Here is a 13549-nt window from a genome sequence, read left to right on the forward strand (position 1 = left end):
ACTTGCTCTCACATGCTTGGTAATTCATAAATGCATAAGCGCATCTTTCTTATGCAAGCTTAGTTAGGCATTGTGCGGACCTTGGAAAAAAGGCTTTAAGTACAACGCATTAGACAACTTATGTCGACAGTCAGTACGCACTCTCCATTGACAGTTTCCCTCTCACTTTCAGTTGTATTTTTCTCACCGTTCTAGTGAGTTTTCCCAACTGTCGCTTTTGCACACCTTTGTTTTCACGTCTCACTTTCACTTTCACGACTATCATTTTTACTTGATTTCACTTTAACAAGTGGTGTTTTCATGTTGTCTTTGCTCTTGCATGTGTCTCCTTCAACTTCTTAAGCTTTTGCAAGTGTCATTTTCATGTTTTCTTACTAGTGCAGGTGTGGCTTCTAACTATTTTCACTCTTGTATGTGTCACACCTTTACACGTTACTAAGGGCGACTATAATGCATTTTCCTGCATTATATGGTCCTATATCTTAAGAATATGCATTAGACACATTCCCACAAATTAGTGCACTTCCTTGTCTCATTCGACACTTGTGTTCTAAGTGTCATAATGATACGATTCAACTATCGCACTTAGAAATAAATGTCGCTTTGTTGTCCTTTCAAGGCGTGATCGTTGTTCATGAGTGTTTTGCAAACCCCTGGATTGTATTGATGGAATTCATGTGTGTGATCTATGTTTGAGTCTTGTTTATATGCTTTTCTCTTTCTTACTCTACTAGTCTCACACTTAGCCATTATGGAGCTCTTCTTCGTCCTCTTGCCCAATGCAAGTTATGAAAGTATAAATCCTTCAACAAGTGATGAGCATTGCCTATTCGTGAGCCTCATTGGTAAAATATCTCCCTCTTATACTTATGCACTAAGTCTCTCTTAAGGTCAGCTCCTTTAGTTGCAAGTTGAAAACCTTCAAATCAAAGCCACTTAACCCTTCTTGCATGCATTGAGATTTGAGCAGCTCTACATTGTATAGCACATGGAGCATTTATATTGATCCTCTACAAAAGCAAACTGCTCCATACAAAGGTCCTTCCTCTCTCATAGTGCAGTGAGCATCCCCTAGGTAAAGTGGTTTGCCTTTTGTTGCCTCCATCAATGAACTACGCAATCTCCTACTCTAGTGGGCCTTCCTAAGCACAGGTCGCATTTCTAGTTGACAATCAACCACTGCAGAAGCAAACTACACTAGCCTTGAAACCTCCCTCTCAAGTACAACACATGTTGCAGTTACATTGCCTAGTCTTGCTCCCATTGTTGATTGTAACCCCTATCTGCACCATGCCTTGTTCTGCTTACCTTTTTGTCATGTCACAGTTCCAGTGGACAGTGGAGCCTTTTCTAGATCATTGTTGAAGAAAATTGCGCTCTTCGTAAAGTTTGGCTCTTAGTTATATTGCATGTCGCAGTTTTAATCAGCAAGCCATTAACCATTGTCATTAGACTCCCTCAATGTGTATTCACTGAGTTCTGCCCTACCTCCTGAGCGCATGTCATAGTTCTAGTCCACAATTAGGGCTTTCCTCAGTCACTGTGAAGCTCAATTGTGCTAACATTATCTCCTCCTGCCCTGAGCCCTACGCACTGCGCAGTTTCAGTCAGTAAGCTCATTGACCTTGTCCCTTACACTTTCCACTATGTTGGACCCTTAAGAGCCCCTCCTCATAATGCATGACACAGTTCTAGTGAGCAATGGTACCTTCCCTTACCCATTCTTGAGCTCAACTGTGTCATCCTTAACAAGCCTTCCTTTTTCAACTCTCACACAGACCCATCACAAGCAGCTTCCTCTACGAGGAAAGTAGAGATAGAATAGGTTATTTCGTGATTGATTTTGCCTTGCCATGAGTGAACTTCATTCAAATGAGTACCATCTCAACACGAAAGGTGATGCTCAAGGAAGATACAGGACAAGGAACAAAGAAGCACTTGAATAGAAGAAGCACAAAGAAGAACCATCACGAGGACATGAAGCAGATCTTGGACCATGATAGAATGAGACATTTATTGATGATTCAGAAGGTCCCATATTGATCCGAGACCTTTTGGAGGGTGAAGATAGAGTACAGATCAGATCTATTATGAATATGCAAGATAAAGCAACAAAGAGAACAGCTTGGAATTGCCATATCATCATGAAGTTCCATGTCATCATTTCCAAGTTATGGCTTATACAAGTGTCATCTCAATGTGTCAATGTGTCTTATCACATGACATGGAATGTAATAGTGTATTTTCAAAAGGAAAATGACAAAAAGTAAATGTGTGGAAGTCCAAGAGTCACATGTGGAATATGAAAAGTTACATGTGGACAAAAGAGTCAATAGAAGATCAAAGGTGATTTAGGAGTCCAAAAGTCACGAGGGTAACTCAAGAGTTGTAGGGGATATAAAAGTTCATTCCTCTTGTTATAGAAAAAACCTCATAACTCAAGCAAAGGGATTTTTGGAGGCTTAAGACTTTGGAGAGCTAGCCTTGGCTTATTTAGCTTGGCATAGGAGAGAAGATAATTCCTTGGAGAAGCAAGAAGTGACTCAATGCTCCAGTATTGGAGCTAGTGTCTCACCATTTTAATTGTGTACTTGGATCTTTCACTTAATAATCAAAATCTCATTGAGCCAACACACTTTCATGCATGTATCATGAATATTGTAAGACTATTCTTTAGATGTTTGTGGTATATGTTATGTTCATATGTACTAAAGAAATTGAACTACTTCATTGGATTTGGTGCTTATCTTGTTGAATGTGTGTTGTATTCTCTTTAATAATCATTTTGTATATGCGAATTGTTTCGTTGGATAACTAACGAATCTTTTCCTGCTCTCGTGTGCCTCCCTCGGGATGGTACTATTACTTTCCTTCTAGAGACTCGCTTTTGTCTCCCCTCCTGTGAAAGCGGCCTTTAACACATTGCAATCGGTGTTTCATAGTGTCAACTTTCTTGTTGATTTCAAAGATTATGTGTTAATCTCTTATGTTACCCATTTTTTACCCAAGGCAAACCTTAAGTTATGGTGGCCAGGTCGATACTCTGAATGGGGCTCCTACTCCAAACGATGTGAGGTCTAATTGGGACATCACATCGAGGAGACCCCCCTTATGTTGGCGGTATCTTGCACCATCAACACATTAGTAAGGGATTTTGTGCAACATCTACAACTGTGTATGTATACATATACCCAAAAGGAAATAATTGTTGACTTAAATATTTTCAGATGGGCTATAACAAATAATGCCAATAATAAAAAGGGACATGGAGATACTATTATGTAGGAATTCCAATACATGAAATCTCCACATGGTTCATGAGCCTTGGGTGTGTAAACAATTTTACATCATTAACTTGAATTCAACTTGATAATGAGAGTTAGGTGATGCCATGCCATGACCCACTAGTGGGGGTTCTTGGGTTTGCTTGAATTTCACCATTAAAGTGGTGAGATTGGCCATGTGAGCATTTGTGTGGTTATGATCAAGTCTCATCTTGGGAAACCTTTGCATTGCCTCGAAAGACTAAATTGAGTTGACTCTCCTCAACTCATACCATTGAAGCAACTCATGCTCTGCAGCTACGAAACCAAAAGAACTATATTATAGAATAGTTCTCACTTTAAACTGAAGGACCTAAACCAATATTGTTGGTAATCTTACTCTTGATGCGATGAGCCTGAGTTCCCCTTGACTTACTGAAAAGAGACACACTTTAAGGAATACCTCCCTCAACCTCACTAAAAAACACGCCTTTATGAGCAATACACACATTTTTATCATAAGAGGGGAGGAAATTGGGCATTACAATATAGATAACCATGTTATGAGAAAATTAACTTCCCAAAGCATTATGAAACCCTTATTTCTTGAAGTCGGAGGTTCTTGGATTGTCTAAGTAAGGGAATCTTGTATTAATTCAAGCCAATCCTTGCTATGGAAATCCTTTATGTTTCCTTGAACTACCTTCGTGCTCAATCTTGACTTCATTGACAAGTAAACCTCATATCTTTTGAAATTAAGAATTGATGTATATTACTAGAAAGGACTAGACCCATGAAATATGTAATCTTTTGTCGCCTAAGAAGTGGCATCAAGTGTGATATGTAATCTTATGCCAGCTAAATAAGTGAGATTTGGTACAATATGCAACTTTGTATTGTTGGAGAAGCATAAGTTGCAGCAATAGACATAGCCCTTATTACCAGGAACGTTATTTTTGTCAGTGATGAAGGACGAGTTATCCTCATGTCGCTCAAAATTGTGAAGTTAACAATGATAAAGGAATAAGCTCTTGAACTTATCCTCTTATGACGTGGGGATAACCCATCCTTCGTAGCGAACCAAAATCATGTTCCTAGTGATAGGGGATATGTGTATTGCTCTAGATACTTCTTTTCCAACAGTGCAGAGATGCATATCACGCTAAATCCCAATACACACACACACGTGGATGAAGAGTGAGATGGGAAAATGTAATGGAAACTAAACCATTACATTTGATAAGGAGAATCAACTTAAAACAAGAACCCAAAATCAAGTGTGGAATATGGTAAAATTTTATGCCCCGACTCTTAGAATGCACTCAAGGATTGGGTTTGTTGTAGTTGGTGCCATAAAAAGCTTACAACACTAGTGTGCTATGGGTCAAAATTTTGCTTAAAGGTTAAGAGTTGTGATTAACTTTGTCATGATGATGACATATAACTAACAAATGAACTACTTGCCTTACTGTTGGGAAAATTAAATGTCTTATAGTTAGAGCCAATTAATTGCACAAACACATAAATGTTCAACCAGGTTGGTTATTTTATTCCAATGTTATTATGCAAAGTATATGCAATTAGTAATTATTAACTAACATTGTTTAATACCAAACTCCCTAAGATCATGGCACATAGTAAAAACTCAAGTCATTGTAACTCCTCACTCTCAGCACATTGAAATCATCATTGTCACACTTCAAGCATTCCAAGCACTCTACACACAGTTCTGAAATCAAAATCACTCTTTTAGAATAAACATCAATCAATCATTCTAGATCAAACTTGCAGAAAAGGAAACAACACTCCTAGAAATAATTGTAGAAACCATTCAAATAAAACCTCAAACAACCAATAAACTCACTGCAATCATCAATTCAACAATCTTTGCAACATACTATAACATGTATGCAATAGTCTATCTAATATTCTTACTCAACAAAGTTTATAAATTGTAGCAGTAAATTAATTAATAACATACAATGAGAAACAGATCGATCCAATAATTATGATGTTACACAAATAATCAAGATCAACTATTCAATAAACTAATTAGTCAGTAACTACAACACATTAATAGAAGTCTCTAAAAGTGACAATTAAACATTATTAAACATAATTGTGAGGAAATCAAACAGACTGCTATAGTACCTTACTAATACAATGATCCTTGTTAAAGAGGAGGGCCATTCCTCCTTAGCAGGGAGCTATTAATGTACAACTCACACGTTAAGACAACAAAATATCGTTGAATAACAAACCCATGAAAGATTCTATTAATCTTAAAAAGTTATAGATGCACAATTTCTCCACAATACAATAGTGCCACCCCTGCACGAGGCAAATATATCCTCTATTATAGAATACATTATTTCTAATCTTAAAACCAAAATCAGCCATGAGAATCTTTCAATTCTTAGGGTGTCCAAACCGATAATCTTGTACAACAAATTACAACTAATTTGCTAAGAATAAAAAGAGTGTTGTAACAATGTCTTAAATTAGTGTTAAGCCAACAACAAATAATTGTAACTATCACAAGCAAGTTAGTTGTATTGTCAAAAGAAAGTTCGCTTTGTTGGCACATCGGTCTAGGTTGACTACGACCAAGTAGTATATCCTAAGTTGACTCCCGATGACATCATCAAGAAAATGAAGTATTATGCAACAGGGTATCAACATCACAACAATAGCATCATTAGAATTTTCCCTAGAATATCAACATCACAAAACTTCTAGAAACAACATTACATGTAAGCAACAACACTCCAACGAGGCAAGTCATCCTAAAATAGCCTCTTTGTCAATTCTAATAATAAATTCACCCAAAATAGTCAACCTCTCCTCAAAATACAAGCAAAAGCATGGACTAAGGTGATTTGAAAGAGTAGCATGCATTAGTCAAAATGGAAATAGGTGGAGTAAGAGAGTGTGTTTGTAAGGGTAAAAATGATTGAAAGGGTGGAAAATGATGGTAAAATGGATTCCAATTCCAAGGCTCAACATTGAAGCAACTGAATGTCCTCGTACAAACCCTTCAATCAGTCTTTAACACATGTTGTGAGTGTAGCTCAAAAAAAGTTTAGGTTGTTGTTGTGTCTTCTGTAAAAGTCATGTAACGTTGAGAAATGATCAAATCCAACCGCCATTTTTTTGCATATGTTAGCTTAAGCTAAAAGTAGTGTTGATGCTTAAATGTAAATAACCAAATCAATGTAAATTTAAATTTTAGCCCAAGCTAATTGGGCCCACACCACTTGATATAATCAACATACTTGGGGATTATAGAAATAGCATGAATACAATTTTGGAAGCAATACGGATCTTCATTTTGCAACTTCTTATCACACACTTCCCATCTCAATTTTCTTCCATCCAATGCACCTTGTCTCATTAGTTCAATATTCCTAGAGCATATTTCTAAGACCTTGTTCTTGACTTCAATTTTTTTATCCTCCTTTCTAAAGACCACATGAAATTTCCATATGTTCTACAATAGAACCTAGCTCTTCATAAATCCATAGTGGTCTGTTTTCTAGATTTTTTGTTACAATATCATGAGCTAGCTTCCAGCTTATTTGATTTTGCATAAAATAAGTAATTCCCTCAACTGGATGTCTTCTACTTAGGGTGAGAGATCAAATTTCTTTCCTCCAAAACAAACAAATTCATGCAGGTGAAATTCACACAACAAATATTTGTTCTGCAAAATTGATCTGCTAGAATGTCTCAATAAAGGATTTAATATTATTCATTCCATGTGGTCTTCCTTCTTTCAATGTTTCAATTTGAAAAGAAAAAGTTTCTCTTGTAGAAATAAGGGGTAAGAGGGAGTGGGTCTTTTGAAGCTCAATACATTACGTGAAAGGTTGTACATATGTTTTTTTTTTTTATATCTAGCGGAATAGGCAATGACAGTGGTATCGTACTCACGTTACACAGGGTTGAATCCCATCAGCCACCACTATAACCACTAGGAGGAACCGCCTAGCCAGCAAGAACAACCCCTCAGGATAAGACGAGACTTGAACCCGTGACCTGCACAGCGGCGTGAACGACTTAACAGACCGTCCACTAGCCATGAGACCAGACCCCTGCGGGCATTGTACATATGTTTCTTATCTTCATGTAACTATTGGAATTTATCTTGTAGTTCCAACACTTGCACCCCCTCCTTCTTTCTTTCCTCCTTGACCTTGTCCCATTTTAGTTTTTGAATCATCAATTCCTCAACCTAATCTTCCTTAAGGTCATGGATAATTTTTCTCTTCTCACTTAACGAAATTACCCCTTTGTGCCATGTGACTGCCAATTGTCTCCATTTACCCAACTCAACAAATAAAAACATTGAACTCAAATGATCATTAATTTTGCTCTGTATTGTCTCTATTGTTGTTACAATAATGTCCTGAATAGATTTTTTCAAATCATCATGTTCTTCCATCTCTTCCTCTTCTTTCAGATGTATTGTCTCAACTACTAAGTCTTGTGTATTAGTAGCATCATTGGTAGGTTCTTGTGTACCAATGATTTTATTCCCCCGGGATACTCTACTTCAACTACTGGTTCTTGTGTGGCAGCATCATCTTCAGTAGGTTCTTGTGTTGCAGCCTGAAACTCCTCACCTTGCTCTACTTCAACTGTTAGTTCTTGTGTTGTAACAACATATTTAGTAGGCTCTTATGTTGTAGCTTGAAATTGCATGCCCTTCACTTCAAATTATGTTTGTACCCCTAATGAAGCAGTTCAGGTTTTTGGATATCATCTTGTGTATATCCAGCCTCTTCAAGGAGTTCCCTACACACCTTGCATAATTATTTTCTAGTTTTTCTGGTTTTAGAAGGATAAGAAGGCGCACCCATCATTTCTACTACCTTAGCTAGGTTTATAGTCCTGAATGTTTCTTAGTCTGAGATTTTTCCTTCAACATAGCAAGTTGGTTTCTTAAATCATAATTTTCATTCTTTAATTACTAACTTGCTGAGACAAAAGGTTGAATTTAGACTTACCAGAAGGGGGTTTGCCGTCTTGCCTTTGTTTAGACTCATCCTCCTTATCCTTGATGTGCTTCTTCGCTAACTCTTTTAGCTCTTCTGTAGTAGGGGGATTTTGGATGACGAAGCAGGTGATGTTGTAACAATGACTTTGACCCATTTCTTTGGAAATTTACCACCTATAAACTTCTTCAACAACCTCTTCTTAACTTTCGTCTTCTGAGGTTGTTCCTCCATTAAAAGGACAAGCCCCATACACTAAACTTTATGATTTTCCACTATTGACATCCACTGGTACTTTGGTATGCAGGCCTTCCTCTGCATGAGAATCCATAGTTGATGTACTAGCGGGATGAGTTTCTTTAGGGGTATTAGCATGAGGGTTTTGAAGAGGTGTGTTATCAGGGGAATTACTTCTCCTATTTGGCTCTACTTCCTCTATTTCAACATCTTCGCTTTTCCCTTCAGATTCAATTTCTATCCTTTCTCGCCTAGTCCTCTCGTAGCAACCAACAATCTTGTCCAAGTGCTTCCCCATCATTCCAATGAGTCAATAATGATGAGCTTGATCAGCCCATGATTTGTTACACAAGTTTTAGGGTGTTTAGATTATCATACAAAAAGTTTCATATGCTCCAATGACTTTAAAAGAAAATAAGGCATGGTGGCTAGTTCCCCACTCCGTAGGTGTGTTAACAACTAAAAATGATAATTGAAAATTATGTTGAATCGACCCTCACAAGTGATAAATTTATGAATAAAGTACGCTACATCATCCCAAGGGTGTGGGAGTGAGTTTCTGTCTACTCCCCTTCCCTTATTCCTTATTTTCTCACCCTCCCACAAGAGTGTGGCCTTGACTATTGGGATTGAAGTCTTTTTACTGAACGAGTGTATCCCAATACAAGGTAAAGTGGTCACCCTTGAGATGACTTCCTCTATAAATACTATTTGAATTCCTCTTAGGAATGAAACCTGCTTTGTCAAATTTAGCGCAAACTCCAGAGCAATATCTTCATTAAACCCACACAACCTATGGAAGTATGCTAACCAACCTGCATTCTCAGAAATTGGGCAAGCTCTTGGGTAGTCTCCTAATGCATTAGGAAGAATCAAGTTTGTGATGCACAACCACTCCCCCCAAAGTTATAATCGTTGATTCAATACGTTGTTACAGGTGCAAAAATTGCCACATGTAATTGCTTGTTGGGAGGAGGATGCCAAATTTTGCAAAATTTGGAAATTTTTGGCTGCAATGGAGTGTTAGTTGTTTTTTCAATGCCATAATTAGAAAGTAATGTGAATAATGCAGACAAATTTTGGGGATGATTAGGTCGGAGTAATGAGGACGAGGAGGTGTGATGGATAATTTGGGAATAATGTTGTGCATGTGAAATTCAACGAACCATCAGCCATGTCAAAGTGTTGATGTTATATTGTACGAAAGTGAATCTATGCCCCAAACTGAAATAAAGGTCATCCTCTAACACTATAGTAAGGTGGTTTATATGGGATCTTTCCTTCGGTGATGTTAAACAAAATTGATTAAAGAGGATGAAAATACCATAAATGCATCATCCATGAATGAATAACACAAAAAGAATACAACATAGACAAGGAACTAAGATTTGTTAAGAAAGTTCACTCACAATGTGTGAGCTACGTCTCTGGGCCCAGCTTCAAAGTGGAGAGGGCTCTATATTATCTCAACAAAATAATGGCAATTACATGGAAAAATATATGGAAATTCCTCACATCTAGGGATGACCCAAAAATATGTTGCTCAAGTCCCAATTCTAACTGCACCAGTGGATTCCTCTCGAATTTTCATGAAAAATGACTATACACTTCATATGGTTCTATCACCTTCACCTCTAAACCCCTTGGGTAATCTTCAATATGCCACAACAATTTAGAATATTACAGGAACATTCCTACAAATTATTCCCTAGAATCAATCTTGAAAATTGTGCTTGACCCCACATGGTTCCACTGCCCTACGCGGAATTTTGCTCTACCCCTCCATGGCCTGACCTCCTCTTGCTCAATGTGAATGCCATGGTTTATAATGTGTAAAGGTGAGTAGAGTTTACAAACCTACCATTGGCCATCCTAGTTGTCATATTAATGTTAGAATTTTGGTTGTGGGGGAGGTCTCAGTGCCAAGCTCGTGAGCCTCCTTGTTTTGGCTTGAAACATGTGTTATACGTTACATAGATAGCTATGGCAGTTCGGGGGGGGGGCCACCAAATATGGTGGTTGGTCAACACATACACTTAACCAAATCACCAACTATCAATATGTGACATGCATTCATCGTTGAACCAAGATTCTAATTCAACCACCAAGCTCTTTTTTAATGTCAGCTAGGTGCCGCTTGGTGCCATTTGAATGGGCCACGTGGCCTCATATTATTAGACCACATACACACTCAGTGAGCCTCATCCTTACCACATGGTGCCACATTGCATGTATAGGGTGACATGTGGCATTTATTGAGGGGTTCCACATGGCACCTCCTGGGTGTTGCCACACGACAGTTTCTAGTGATGCCATGTGGCACTATTAGTACCAAATTTTTTATTGTTTGCCAAAAACTTCAGATGAGCACAACTTTGTCATACAGACTCAGATTAAGGTGTCATTCATGCTGTTGGAATAATCTCAATGAGATCTACGACTTGATGCTTGTTTTGTTGAGATTTGAGGACTTCCAATTTTGAGCCTTTTTGGATCCTTTTGGATCAATCCTCCCCACTAAGGAGTTTTTGGGCCTCCAAAAGCCTTATCAATCAATAGGTAGGTGAGAGAATTTCTCCCTCACTTTTTCCTTTTCAATCCATTATGCCTTCATAGGATGAATTCCTTTAAAACCCACTCAAAGGTATTCCACATCTTCCCATCTGAGGTCCAAGTCCTTCTATCTAGGATGATGTCTTCAAGAAGCTTGTCCAAGTACTTTAGAGAAAAATCATCCACTAATGGAACTTGACCACTCTCGTTTGGATCCATGATCATGGGAGGTTTGTAAAGTTTCAAGTTCTCAACATTGACTATGGAATACGTTTTCATATAGGCTGGTAGATCAAGGTGATATGCATTTGTACCAATCTTTTCTAAGATGTTGAATGGACCATATCTAATTGGTTTAAACTTTTTGCCTTCTCCCTTCAACATGTCCTTGCTAATGCGAAGCCATACTCGGTCTCTAACCCAAAACTAATGATCAACCTTGTGCTTGTCATGTCGGGCTTTATACTGTGTCTGGCTCTTCGCCAAATGTTCCTGCATTGCTTGATGTATCATTGGGATCCTCTAAATGAACCTGTGAGCTCTATCTCCATCACTTTGTTCATTGGAATCCTCATCTTTAGTAAATACCAAATCTAAGGTTGAGTTTGGTAGGTACCCAAAGCATGTCTCAAGTGGTGAAATTTGAATATAAAAGTGAAAATCCCTTATGTATGTATATTGAACATAATTTATTTTTCATCCCACAATTTAGGATGGTTATTGCAATACCCTTAGAGCAAACGAACGATTGTTTTGTCGACAACCTTTGTCTGTCTGTCGGTTTATGGATGAAAAATCATACTCCTCTTTAGCTTGGTATCCATCATTCTCCACAATCTTGTCCAAAAATCTCCAAGGAATCAAGAATATTGGTCTGAGATAATGGATGTGGATAGTCCAAAATGGACTCATACATGGTGAAAGAAAAGTTCAACGATTTTATCAACAATAATATGATTTTTACATGGAATCAAGACACACATCTTGTTGAACCTATCCATTACTATATACAAGTAGTTGTGACCCTTTTTTACAAAGGAAACCCCCCTGAATAATCCATGGAGATACTCTCCCAAGGATGAGAAGGAATAGGGAGTGGTGTGTACAACCCTAATTTTCTATTAGTGGGATTCTAAATAGAACACATCACACACCCATTTACACACTTGGTTACAATTTCTTTCATCCAAGGTCAATCAAAAAACCTTTGCAAATGATCCAGGGTTTTTCCTACCCCAAAGTGACCAGACACAAGAGAAATGTGAGCTTCTAAAATTACATGGACTCTTTCACTTTTAGGAATACATAACTTGCCAAGATGGAAGAATAACTTGTCCTACAAATGACACTTCTCCACTTGTGATCCATGGGTTAGCCTCCCATAAACATCTTTAAAATATTCATCAGTAGCATACTATTCAACATAATTATCACAAGATAAAGAAGCATTCTTCCAACAAATGCAAAAACAGGAGGTCTAGAAAGCATATCTGCCACTTTATTACTCGTACCCTCCTTGTACTTGATCATCAAATGGAACTGTTGAAGGAATCACATCCACCTGAAGTGACGAGCTTGTTCAAATTGGTTTGTGACTGGAGATATTGTAAGGGTTGATGGTCTGTATGTATGATAGTCTCCTTACGTATCAAGTAATGCTTCCATTTCTTGACACTTTGAGCTAAGGCATATAAATATTTGCCATACATGGGATAGTTAGCAACAACTTGAGAGAAGGTATCACAGTTGTAACAAATAGGCTTACAATGTTGCATTAATACCACGCTGATGGCATATCCATTGACATCTATCTCAATCTTGAATGGTCATTGGAGGTCTGGCAAGGCTAGTAGTGGTGTTGTGCTAATCTTTTCCTTCAAGTTGTCGAAAGCCTTCTACTAGTTTCCTCCCCACTGAAATACCTGCTTTACAATGCTCAAGGCATGTGAAGGAGTTGTAATGACTGAGAAGTTAGCTATGAATATTCTCCAGTACTAAATTTCTCCCAAGAAGCTTCTCACTTCTGTCACATTTGTAGGTTTAGGCCATTTTACAATTACATCAACTTTAGAAGGATCAATATTTAGTTGACCTCCTCCAATAATATGACCCAAATACACCAAAGAAGTTTTTCCAAATTCACATTTGGACAACTTTACATACAATTTATCCTTTTGAAAAGTATCCAGTACTTGCTTGACATGTCTTACATGATCATCCCATGTTTTACTAAAGACAAGAATGTCATCTAAATATACAAGCACAAACTCATCTAATAATGGTCAAAATACATCATTCATTACACACATGAATGTAGTTGGGGCATTGCAAAGCCCAAATGGCATTACCAACCACTCAAATAGTCCTTGCTTGGTTTTGAAAGCAATTTTCCATACATCATTTTCTACAATCTTGATATGATGGTAACCACTACACAAATCCAACTTAGTGAAATAAACAACATTCTTCAATTGATCAAGCAAATCATCTATATGAGGG

Source organism: Pinus tabuliformis, chromosome 3_1 (genome assembly GCF_031772625.1).
Source record: "Pinus tabuliformis cultivar Carrire ecotype Pingquan chromosome 3_1, CPIR1, whole genome shotgun sequence".
NCBI lineage: Eukaryota > Viridiplantae > Streptophyta > Pinopsida > Pinales > Pinaceae > Pinus > Pinus tabuliformis.